Source organism: Solanum dulcamara, chromosome 11 (assembly GCF_947179165.1).
Source record: "Solanum dulcamara chromosome 11, daSolDulc1.2, whole genome shotgun sequence".
NCBI lineage: Eukaryota > Viridiplantae > Streptophyta > Magnoliopsida > Solanales > Solanaceae > Solanum > Solanum dulcamara.
In genome coordinates, this window is record NC_077247.1 from 16,646,329 (window position 1) to 16,660,374 (window position 14,046).

The following is a 14,046-nucleotide window of genomic DNA, read 5'->3' on the forward strand; positions in this document are numbered from 1 at the left end:
AAAAGAACAGTATAAAGCAAAATAAGAAAGTCAAGTGACTATCATTGATACCAGGATCCTCGGCCTTTGACTGACTCATGGAATCACGAAATGGATTATCATCGACCTTTCCCTGAACAACTGAAGCATTACCAGCAACCCTCTGAGCTCTACCACTAACTAGAGGTGGCATAAAACCCTGATACAGACCTAGCTGAGCAAACTGTGCATGGGTCCTATGTAGGAGACAGTCTCTGGATTGATGGTCAAGCTCTCCACTGGTACGACAAGGCCCACCAACTCTAGACTGGTGAGTATGAGGAGCCTGAAATATCAAATCTTGCCTGGGAACTCCCGGGACTAGTGGTCAAGTAAACCATAGTGATAACACCCTTGTGATTGTAGATTAAAAGCTGGAGGTCAACAACCTTGTCCCTGACTCGAACCGGCACTAGAACTACCCTGATGGGACTGGCTATCATAGTTATCACTTTCCCTAGCTGACTGCACCGAGGCCCTATAATGCTCCCGAATAAAGTGGTCTTCCTCTCCATCCTTATAACCACCGTTACCAATTATATCTTACTGAAAGAAACCAAATGGAATAGGACAAGCTCCAATACCTGAAGGCATAATATTCTCACCTTGAGAAGTCTGACTATACCATGTTCGCTGTAAACCCTAAATTTTAACTCAAAACCTTATAGGATTCAGGTACAATCGTTGTGGGCCTGATGGGTCAAGAAGGAAGATGACACTTGCCAAATGGATACTTTCCTTGAAGTTGGATTTTATCACCACTATGCTAATGGAGAGGCCTATTACCACTACCTCTGTATGCCTCAAATCATGACTGCTCCACTATCCTCACATGGTTAACAATATGGGGAAGGTAGACCCAGCTGCTATCAAATACTCTGACACCAAACAGAGCAATAAGGATAATCTTTTGATGAAATCCCGACTCATATCCAAATCCGCAGAGGATAATGTGGGGTTAATCCCAGCCTACTCAATAAATTCCATGAAATAGTCTGATACTGAGGACGAACCTTGCTGAGGAACCGCTAGCCCATCTTTAGCTTGAGAACCAATTACCGCAACTCTGGTAGAACCTGTTGATGCTCCGACCATTTCCACTAGGAAACTTGTGCTATCCTCTAAGAAGGAATGGATTCTAAATAATTAGTTTAGAGATTATTCAAAAAAACACACTATAAGGAGTCAAGACCAGAATTCCCTAAAAATGCCTTATAGCCTCCCAAAAATAGGATACGGAAGTCTTCACACCGATCCATAGGACTCTACTAGGTATTTCCCTCATACCAATGATGCCGTTAACCTAGAGCTCTGAGAAAACGTTTCACGACCCAATTTCTCAAGCTCTGAAGACACCTACTAAGACCCACCAATAGGTAAGCCTAACCCTTAACCCCTAGCCCAGAACTGGAGGCAATAATCTATCAAGTGGAAGAATAATAAATAAAAATGGAAAGTAGGTACTAATGAGAAGAAATGGTACATTGACACAAACACAAGAAACCAGCTCAAGACCAGGCATCAGTCAGTAATTGAGCATCTAAATCAAAATAGAAGTTCAAGGCTTTTACACTATAGTATGAGTATAGACAATCTTCAAAAGCAAGTAAAGACTAGTCCTAATCTTGTATGAATGGAAATCGACAACTTTGAATGCCAAGAGCTCACCAAATCTCTGAGTCAGAAGCTGCTCCGCACCAGTCTAAATCAACAGCAATAACCCATAGTATGATTTGCAGGGCGAAGAAGTGTAGTATGAGTACCAAATGAATGGTACTTAGTAGACATGAGCCAAATGAACTCCACATATAAAGCAAGTATAATAACATATAATCAGGTAAATGCTGCACAAGTAACTAATCAGGAAATATCACAATAATGATAGAAAAATAAAGCAAGAAGACTGGATACATAGATAAAAGAATAGAGTCAAAGAAAATAGCTTAAACGCAATCCAATAACCTATTAACGGGAAAAAGGCATAATAGGAGTCTACTAATGAAAATACAGTACTAACTGATAACTCTAACCACATAATCAGCTAGGAAATATTTGGACTAAGCCTAACAGGAGTTACCAACTATAATCCCACTCAAATCCCACGTAAACCATCTATCAATACAACCAAAGGTACGATCTTCAAGTACAACAAGAGATAAGAGCAAGTATAATCAGACAATAACCGATTTGATGCCCATACCCTCGGAAGGTACAAACAATGACAAACATACCCCTGACTCCCATAAAATTGGGGGACCACACCATACAAGTATGTTGGTCATATGTGATGCTAATAGATGAAAGTCTATAGTAAAAACCAGTAACATTATCGATGACTCTCATAAATCAACAACAATAAGTTTGTAGACCCACCTCAGCCCTTGGCCTGCCAGGTAGGACCCATGTAACTCCCTTATCTAAATCAGTGGTGCACTGGCCAGAGGGGCCCATAGGTTATGAAGGAAGTCCATATATACTACCTTGTCCTGAGCCAGGTCTTAAATAGACAAATAACATCCCCATAGTAGTACTGGAGAGTGATCAACCAAGCTAATATAGAAAGGGCATCGCCATACTAAATATCAGTAAACTAGTAACATTAATCGTGATCACCCTGAAAAGGGTCGCCCACCCAACCAGTAAAATCCCCAGGGCATGGCCCAGGTAGCAAGAGTAAACCCGAGGGGATCGGTGGGCTAAGAAAGGGTATCAACGCGCTGAATAGCCAAGTAAAACTTAGCGCATCCCAGATGCCTCTTATGCCTCAAGTAGAAAAAGGGGAACATCCCACTAAATTTCCCAAACTAGTGACCAAGTATCCAGGTGGTACAACTCCCGTTAAAACTAGTTTTAAATAGTAAAAATAAGAGAAAGACTTCTCAAAAAGTAGTGAAAATTCCAATGTTAATACCAGGATCATACCACAAAATGAGTGAATATGCTCAAACAATGCAAGTATGCCATCACCAATATCCAAACAAAATACATGTAACCATAAGGAAATACTAGGTCCTAGCACACAAACAAGTCAAGGGACTAAACTGGGATCTAATCACTCCTCGAATACAGCCTCAAGCCTAATAATAGATAATAGATAAGATAACATCATAAGCCAACCCACTAAACAACAATGATATAATCGAGGCATGGCTTGAAATCATAATAGGGGACAAATATTTCTAGGTATGACACCTTACCCCAAAACAAGACACCTTATATCCCAACCAGCACAGCTAACCCAAACCTACCTCTACGATGAGCCCAAATGTCTCAGGTACTAACATAAAAGGGTATCTTATCCATAATAAGCCCTACCGAAAGCTATTCCTAGCTAAGAGGTCAAAAACCACATGATAAAGCCCCTAAGGATCCAACCTAGCCTAAGGCCATCAACAGAAATTCTAAATAGGATAATAATGCTAAGTCAATACACAACCAAGGCCCATAACCTAATATAAGGATATTACGGGCCTATTCTAGTCTAAATCTCACTTGGGAACAAGAAAATGAAATTGGATGAGAGGACTTGCAATCTCGGTAAATACTCACCTAACTTACATGTAAAATATACTACATGATATCTAATAGATTTTAGTCAAAAGAAGGAGATTATAGCCTACCTCAAAGCCGAACACGGGTGCTCTGAATCCTCTAATTTGAAGTTCCCGGCCTCTAAAACACCTCTAAATTTTTTGACACCAAATTCATATTTTTTAGAGACGGACCCAAAATTGGGTATGAAATGGGATTATGGGACCAAAATCGGGGATCTCAAATTCGACTCGTGAAAAGGTGCATTTGAGCTTAATGAACTTGTGTTCTAAATTTCTATACATTCCATTGCTTAAAATCAAGGAAAACAGCCAATGCATAATTTTCACTATTAATAGAGAATTTAAGAAAGAGGGCAATCCTGTAGGGATGAAATTTACCTCAAATGACACTTCAACTGATGAAACTAATTACACCAAAACATTCCTTGTGAAAACCCCACAATTATTCCCCAAGAATCACTGAAAACAAAGTTAAAATGCTCACAAAATCAAACTCAAAAATTAATAGCAAATCATACTCAAAAATAACATAAATGGCTGGTAAATTCTAGATTTTACCTCACACTAAATCCCCTTATGATTCTAAGCTCACCAACGGATTGCTCTCGAAAATCTCTTAAAGTTGGACCCTTGAATCGCCCAATTTGGAGCTTCCTAGCTCTCAAAATCGCATGAACAATTTTGAAGTTGAGTTGAAGAATGACTGATGGTCTTAATTAAAAGACCACTCATCCTTCTCCGTGAATGCGGGGACAAGGTCTGCGAACGCGGAGGTTATGCTCTTTTTTCTCCACGAATATGGGGACAGGTCCGTGAACATGGAGGGAAAACATCTTCTCTTCAAATGCAGTGACCAGGTACGCGATAGCGGTGAGAAATTCAAGGTGTATAAGAAAGGGCTGCACTAGCTCAAACTTGAGCCTTGAAAAATATCCGATGGGGTATTCGGGATTCATTTGGAACCCCGTGCGCTCAAATAAAATTTGCTACCCCACTAAGTTCGACATTCCAAACTCAATGGCGCAGTTGAAATTTCTATATAAGGTCATTACAATTGAAAGTGGGTCCCAATCCCAAGTGCCATTTTGAGCCTATTTGCATAATAGGTCTTGAGATTAGATTTGAAGCCTCGAAAAGTGAATGAAGGGTCATTCTAGACCAAACTCGACATTCCAGAACTAATCACACTATTAGAATTTTTATTTGAGTGCATTTTCCAAAAATATTGACCAAAGTTAACCATAGGCTAAATTTCAAAGGCAAAAGTGTCAAATAGTCTAAAACTAGTCTCGATTGCCTTGATACTCATGTCGATCATGCTATTAACCTAATTTTGCCATTGTAGAGCTGATGGAATCTTTATAATTCTTTTCTGAGGTATTTTACCTAAAGTTTTCACCAAAGTTAACTTTTCAAGTTATAAGAGCTCCGGCACAGGGAAACAGGCATAAAACCCAAACGAACAACCAGGCGACCGAACTGTCACTACTAGGAAGTTATAAATGAATTGGCATCACTTCAAGAAAGCTCTAAATGTTGAAAAGATTAGAGAATGAAGAAAATTACGTTTAGGGTCATTACACCATTATCCCATTCGGACATTAGAAGTTTCTTGGGTCTAGCCGGGTAATATAGAAGATTTGTTGAAGGGTTTTCATTTATTGCTTTTCCTTTGACTAAGTTGACCCAAAAGAAGGTGAATTTTCAATGGACTGGTGAATATGAAAATAGCTTCCAAATATTGAAGGATCATCTTAAGTCGGCTCCTATTTTTATATTGCCCTAAGGTTCGGATGGGTTTGTGGTTTATTGTGATGCCTCACATGTTGGTTTGGGTTGTGTCTTAATGCAACATGGTAAGGTGATAGCCTATGCTTATAGGAAACTTAAGGTACATAGAATGAACTATCCAACACATGATCTTGAACTTGCGGTGGTTGTGTTTGCTTTGAAAATATGGCGCAACTATCTTTATGGGGTGCATGTTGATGTGTTCACTGACCATAAGAGTTGCCAATACATTTTTAGCCAAAGGGACTTAAACCTTAGGCAAAAGAGATGTCTTAAATTTCTAAAAGACTATGACATGAGTGTATTGTACCATCCAGGTAAGGTAAACGTTGTAGACAATGCTCTTAGTCAGTAGTCTATGGGTAGTGTTGCATATTTTGAGGAAGATAAGAAGGAGTTGGTTAAAGATGTCCATTGATTGGAACGTATAGGTATGCTTTTGGTTGACTCCAATGATGGAGGTTTCCTTGTATATAATGGCTCGGAATCGTCTCTTGTGATGGATGTTAAGGCCAAACAAGATAATAATTTGGTGTTGGTTGAATTGAAGATGTCGGTTGCCAAAAAATCCATTAAGGCTTTCTCCCAAAGGGAAGATGGGGTACTATGTTACAAAGGACATTTGTGTGTTCCTAATATTGATAGATTAAGAGAAATATTATTAAATGAGGCCCATAGCTCTTGATATTCAATTCATCTGAGATCTACCATGATGAATCGTGATATGAGGGAAGTGTATTGGTGGAATGGCATGAAGAAGCATATAGCGGAGCTTGTGGATCAGTTTCCTAGTTATCATCAAGTTAAAGTTGAGCATGAAAAAACTGGGGGGGTTAGCTCAAGATATTGAGATTCGTACTTGGAAGTGGGAAGATGTAAATATGGATTTTGTAATGGATTTGCCTCGTACTAGAATACAACATGACTCTATTTGGGTTGTTATGGACAGAATGACTAAGTCGGCATATTTTCTACTTGTTAAGAATTTTTATGGTGCCGAAGACTATGCTAAGTTGTACATTTTTGAACTTGTAAAACTTCATGGTGTTCCTTTTTTGATCATATATGATAGAGGTACTCAATTTACTTTACATTTTTGGAAGCCATTTTAAAAAGGTCTTGGTACTTAAGTTAAGTTAAGTACCTCTTTCAATCATCGAACTGATGGACAAGCCGAAAGAATGATTCAAACTTTGGAGGATATGTTAAGAGCGTGTGTGATTGATCTTAAAGGAAGTTAGGATTATCATTTTCCATTGATCGAGTTTGCCTACAATAATAGTTATCATTCTAACATCCAAATGGCTCTTTTTGAAGCCTTGTATAGGAGAAGATGTAGATCTCCAGTAGGATGGTTTGAAGTTGGTGAAATGTCATTGATTGGTCCAGATTTTGTGGTTGATGCTATGGAGAAAGTAAGACTCATAAGAGAAAGATGGAAGACAACTCAAAGTAGTCAAAATTTCTATTCGAAAACTAGGAAAAGAGAGCTTGAATTTTATGCGGATGATTGGGTATATTTGAAAGTTTCACCTATGAAAGGTGTAATGCAATTTGGTAAGAAAGCGAAGTTGAGTCCTAGATATTTAGGACCCTATAGAATAGTGAAGTATGTTGGTAAAGTGTCATATGAGTTAGATTTGCTATTTGAATTGGCTATGGTTCATCCGGTGTTTCATGTATCAATGTTGAGGAAATTGGTGGGTGATCCAAACTCTACTTTCCCATTGAAAATAGTAAACGTTGAAGAGAATTTGACTTATAAGGAGGTTTTGGTGGAAATCTTAGACCGGCAAGTGAAGAGGTTAAGGAATAAAGATGTTGAGTCCGTTAAAGTGTTGTGGAGAAATTAACAAGTAGAGAGTGCTACATGGGATGGAAGCGGACATGATAAAGTGTTACCCATATCTCTTTCTTTCCACTCAAGTCTAAAGGTACTAAGTTGATTCATGATCTAAATCGATTGAACTCCTATGTATTCAATTCCAAATGTCATTCATATTCATGCATGATTCATGAAAATGATTTTCAAAAGCCATGTTTATGTTAAGTATGAAGTTTACATGTTCTACGTATTTTAAAATGTTCCTATGTTCATATTGGGTTACTAGTCCTCTTTCCATGTAATCTCATTGAAGGATGATTATTTCCAAGGAGGAGATATTGTAAGACCCCATAAGATGAAAAGTCGAATGAAAGAAAATTATTCAAAGGAATTGAAAATGAAAAAGTTTACGAATTAGTCTATGATTCATAAAAGTTATTATGGGTCATAAACATGACTCGTATAGGGTAAGTAAGAATTTGGAAATTTGGCTAAGGCAGGATTTGGGTTGATGATTCCATTGACAACCGGTAAAGAAAATGACGACTTGTAGAAATGAGTCACCATGGAAAGGTAAGATGACCACAAATATCATCCTCAGGACTTCACCTACGACTCAACATGATGAGTCGTAGAGGAGCTTATGACTCGTAGAAATGAATGTATGAAAACTTTAGAGACTCCTCAACTTGCAGGTTTTTATGACCTTGAAGATGGATCACTTCGACAACCTTTAAAATCAATGACGATTCGTAAAGACGACTCGCAACAAAAGTTCATAAAATTGATTTCCAGGTGTTTTTCAAGACCTGCAGGATGAATCGTAATGAGGACTCATCGATGTGCCTACACCCGTAGACTCTTGTCATAAAAGTGCCCAACTTGAAATTTTAATGAGGGATAGTTTGGTATTTTCCCTACATTCTAATAATGTATGTGGACGTTTTTTAAGAACTAGATTCATTATGAATTGGATCCTAGATACTCCTAAACTCTTTATTTTCCCTCATTATTTCCCCAAATAAATTTTAGACTTCTCTCCCAAGGTTTCTCAAGAGTTCATCAAGCTTCGATTAGGGTTTCTTCAATATCAAGTCTCCTTTCTCAAATTTAAGTCTAATTTCAATTAAGGTATGTGTGTATTGATTTATGAGTCCCTTCCACTCATGGAGTTCGAGGTTTAATTTTAAAATCTGATGAAATCTCATTTATTTTGAATTTCAATTTTCATGAATTATGTTAGGCTTATTGAATTTCATTCTAAATCATTAATTATGATCATTATGAGTATGTTTCAAAGTAAGTTACATGATTTCAAGTTAAATTATGAAATCTCATGCATAAAGCTAGTTTCAATGATGAATTTTCATGAATCTTTACTATGGAGTCCTATGTTTCAAGGTATACTTATAGGTTCAATCAAATTGACTATGTGTATGAGTTTTTACTCTAATTTCAAGTATGAATTATGATCATGGATTATAAGTATGTTTCAAGTTATGATTTTCATGCAAATTATAGAAAAGGTAACTTAGGCCCTAGGTGGTGACTTAGGGCATAATGATATGAATCATGCATGCATGAATTGTAATGTGGAAGGAAAATACTCACATTGCACTTATGTTATGAAAGGATCTACTCTATGAATTTCAAACCTATGATCACATCTATGATATATTTTAACTATGATTACTTTGTTATCATACGTATTCTGTGGAATTTTACTGAGCATCGAGCGAACTTGAGGTGGGGGCCCTACCAAAAGCCTTAGTAGCAGCCTCATGTCCCATAAACTACGTGCCACCGTAGGTTGCCCTATGTCTTAGCTAGTGGATGCACATATAGCATATGTATATGACCTGCCTAGTGGGGTAAAGTCTACCTTGGCCAGTAGATATCCCTTTTCTTCATTTTGTGGGAAGACACGAGATTCTATATTATAGCTCACATGGTCTTATTGTCGGTTATGGTTCCTATCCCGCATATGTATATGAGTATTATGTTACTTTATTATCTTTAACTACATCCTTTAAAATACTCTGATCATTATGACTTTACTTAACCCTTTTATCATGTATATTCTTGATCATTGCATTTTATGACTTACGTTGCATGTAATGCCCACATACTTAGTACATTCAAACGTACTAACGCATATTGTTGCCTACATTATCTCATAATGTAGGGCTTGAGGCTAGGATCATATCCATCTACGTGGCTAGTTGAGCTTTTGTATCGATGAAGTCTCGGTGAGTCCTCATCTATCGAGGGAGTTTTATGAGTTTTTTCTTTCCAAAGGCATTTACTTGTTTACTATGAGGATGAGCTAGGAACATGTCATAACCCCTGCCCATGTTCATGAGTAGAGGCATCTAGTTGGACAAATGTATTGAGTCTATGTTGTCAAGTGACATTCTTCATTATGTTTCATATTCTAGCCTCTCTTATAATGTTTCCACATTTACTTTACCTTATGTATGCTTTATGATATGGAAATAGGCTTGGTTGGAGCCCTACAGGGTTTCGATCGTTGTGTTACGATTAAGCCCTAGGTCGGGTCGTGACATTTTAAAAATTGAAAGTTGAGTATTTATGTAATATTTACGTAATTGTATTTTATTAATGATATCACTTTTATTTGAATTTTCAATTAATATGTATATTATTTAATATTTTCTTGCAATTTATGTTATTTAAAAATTAAAAATTAATTTTATATTAAATATTAAAAATTTGAAAATAAATACATTGTATGTTACATGAAAATTAAGTATGGCGATTATTTTGAATAAAGAAAGAAATAATTTATATTATGAAATAAGAAAATAAAAACTAAATAGAAATAATAATATAATATTGATGAGAGAGAAAAAGACTCCTTTTTAGAAGAGTAAAATAGAGAATTGGGTTGGAGTTGGTTGTCTCCAAATACTCTTTATTCTCTATATTTTGAGAGTAAAATAGAGAGTGGGTTGGAGATTCCCTAATATATAATACTTTCTTTGTCTCAAGTGACATCCTTTACTTTTTAGTCCATTCTTAAAAGATGTAACTTTGCTATGATAAAAAATAATTTAACTTTAAAATTCTCTTTTTACCCTTAATAAAATGAATCTCAAACACATAAATATCTAAAAATTATTTTAGACTATAAATTTTAAAAATTTTCCTTTTTTTCTTAAACATCCTGCCAAGTCAAAGATGAAGGGTAAAATGAGATGGAGGGAGTGTTATGTTTTCTTTATTTCAATATATTTATTTTCCTTTCCTTTTTAATATGTTTAAAAGAACATTTTTTTTAATTTTTTTATCAATTCTTTAGATCTAACTTTCCACATGACATTTTAAAAATTACGAGATTAAATGATATTTTGATATATTTTTAATTATATCATACGATTAAAGTATTATTTATTTATTTTTAAATTTTATGTCAAATCAAAATTAGATAAATAAATTAAACTTAAGGTTTGATTAGTTATAAATATGGGTAGGGATAAAGTGGTTAGGTTGGGAAAGAAGGTTATATATATATATATATTATAAGATGTGATCCGTTTCATTTGGCTTTAGCCCTTTATTACTGTTTCAAGGTACTCTAGTAGTAGTAAGTAGAATGTGTTGACAACACAAATATCCTAATACAACGGCCTTAATGTAGCATTATATTGTACTCTATCATTAAACAAACCTCTATTTTGCTCAAGTCAACGTCTCTCTTAAGATCTTCTTTTAGGTAATGTTTCCCCTCTCTCTCTCTCTCTTAGAAATTGTTTTGTTTTGATTTGATTCTTTGCCCACTGAGGGTCTTTTTAGGATATCTGTTTATTTCTTTTAAATCTTCCAGATACAAAATCAAATTTCATAAGTAACAATATATTGATAAATGCATACTGTTGCAGGAACCAATCTGTAATACTCTCCTCCCCATGGCTGAAGATAATAGAGCTCTAGTTAGACTTGAGGTTTGTTGTAATTCTTTTTCCGTATTATGGACATGTGATCACTATATATAAAACATCTCCATTATTCCTTACAATTTTTGCAGGGATGGTATGCTGCAATGATTATCTGTTGGCTTTTGGGCAATGGGTGCCTCTTATTTTGGAACAGTATGTTAACTATTCAGGACTACTATGTCTCCGTCTTTCCAGTAACATATTGAGGTTTGATTTATGGAAATTTATTCACGTTTTACTTGATTGAATATTGTAATATTTAATTATGAAATGCGCAAATCATTTACAAGCATAAAAGATAAGACAATCATTCGGACTCAATCCTCTTTTTTGTAGTACTAATATCGGAACAATGTATGATGCATTGTTCTTGTACTAATATGTATTCATGTAATTTAAATTTTATTGAAATATGGTATTTGCATAGAATTACCATCCCTCAAGGGTCCTTACCCTCATTTGTTCTAGTACTAATACTTGCAATATTGATTTACAATGAGGAAAAAATTAATACCAGGAGAAGGAATCTTTTTGGATATTGTCTTTTCTTCATCACTACTTTCATAGTTCCTGTTGTAAGTAATTCACGTTTTATTTCAAATTTCAATAGTGTACATTCTTTATTTATTGCTGATCTAATTTGGTTTTCTATGTTCCATTAACTAAAAGTTGGATTTAGCTACATCTGATAAGGGAGGGTTAGGAACTTGTATTGGGATATATGTCATTAGTGGTGCCTTTGGAGTTGCAAATACTCATGTGCAAGGTGGAATGGTTGGAGACCTTTCACTCATGTTACCTGAATTTTTGCAGGTTAATCTCTCTTTCTCATTTGTTTCACCTTCTATTGATTTTTCGATTTAACAAAGGTTATTTTCAATCTTTCCTCACTAGGTTGGCTGCCTCGCGTGCTCTAACATCTTCGTTAAGATTAATTACCAAAGCAGCATTTGAAAATTCACATGATGGACTTCGGAAGAGTGCAAGTATGTGTCATAACATGTTGTTGCTTTATTTTTGCATACTTTTCTGCTTATGTATGCTTCAATTGAAATAAATTCTTGTATTTTAGTTTTCACAAATGATCTAAATTGCTAAAGACAAGTGCAAAATGACTTTGACATAGTCTTGGGCTCATTTTCTTCTAACTCCAGTGAAAATATTTAGATGATCTCCTCATTTTCTCCAATAAATTGATTTACGTGTGGAGATTTTATACCTTAAAATGCTATTCCATTTTTATCCCCTAATAAGACTTATACATTTATTGAAACTCTTTGCTGCAGTTTTGTTCTTTGCGGTATCAACACTATTTGAGCTGCTTTGCATCCTCTATATGATTTTGTCTTTCCAAAGCTACCAATGGTGAAGCACTATCATGCAAAAGAAACTTCAGAGGGATCAAAGACAGTTTCTAGTGATCTTGTTGCAACCAAAGTTTACAAACAAGGACCAGAAACAAAGGTTATTGCAATTTCTTCTTAAATTGATCTGTCATTGTAACTTGTGTTAGTGTTAGTTAGCAACATAGTGTTAACGGTGTTGATGTTGTGTTAATTTTTTATAGAATGAGAATGATCCTCAAGATGTTTAGCGACTTAACAACAAAGAATTGTTATTGCAGACCATAGACTATGCAGTAGATTTATTTTTGATATATGCTCTAACATTGTCGATTTTCCCTAGATTCTTGTCTGAGGATACTGGATCTCACAACTTGGGATCATGGTTGATTTCTATATTCATTTTTTAATTTTATAAATATGCAATGACTCATTCTTATATTTGTACAAATTCATTGTAATTTATAGGTATGCACTTGTCCTTGTTACAATGTACAATATGTGGGATCTCATAGGAAGATACATCCCACTATTCAAATGCTTAAAGCTGGAATCAAGGAAAGGACTGATGGTAGTGATTCTCTTACATTTTCTACTTGTCCCTGCGTTCTACTTTACAACCAAATATGGTGATCAGGGATGGATGATTATGCTTACATCCTTCTTGGTACTAAGTAAAGGCCACCTCACAGTCTGTTTCCTCAGTTGTGCACCTAAAGGTTATAAGGTTAGTTGATTCCCTAATTATTTATTTTCAAAGTCATGACTACATATATTCAGGCATGTGAAAATTGATTTTGTCTTATCCTGCAGGGACCAGAGCGAAATGCACTGGAAAATCTTCTAGTTATGTTTTTTTTCGGAGGCATATTTGCTGGTGTAACTCTAGATTGGTTGCGGCTTATAGGTTAAGGTTGGTAATCCATTTTAGCTCCTTTCCAAACTTCAGATTTTTCTCTAATTTCATTTAAAGTTTATAGCTATGAATCTATGACCTCCTCCACTTTAGCATTGAGGGTTTTATATGACGTTCTCTTTTTTTGTATTTCCTTTGGCAATAAATTCCAACTTTTTTGAGGCTATATATAGGTTACTTGATCTTTAGTATATTCTTCACAAAGATGTAATTTGATTAGTCTTGGCTGCAATGTATCATTTCTAGGGCACCATGCTTTTACAGTTTGGTGCAGAGTTCAATTTTTTCAGGGCATTACGCTTGCTAGAAATAGAGAAACCAAATGCCTGCCAGCAAAACGAAAAAAATGTATTTAATTTTCAAAGTGCTTCTAACTGTAAATGAAGATTTTTCTGCCTAGATAATATATCTCTCAAGGAATGAATTTAATTGCTTCATATGTTGAACAGCGACACCTAATGATGTTTTAATTCATTTTTAACTGTATTACAGTGAAAGAGATACCAATGAGGAAAACATAACTAGTACGCAGGAAGGATAGAAAAATGCCCTCAACAATCAAAACATGTCATCAGAAATTGGTGAATATAAATGATTACAAATTTACGAAATAATATAAAATGTTGAAAATGCATGAACA

The 14,046-nt window shown here is 35.4% G+C and overlaps 1 pseudogene; it reads left to right on the forward strand.

Annotated features, from left to right (window-relative positions):
• The first annotated feature begins 10,775 nt into the window (after positions 1-10,775).
• LOC129872392 (equilibrative nucleotide transporter 3-like) lies at positions 10,776-13,617 on the forward strand (annotated as a pseudogene).
• Positions 13,618-14,046: the final 429 nt, after the last annotated feature.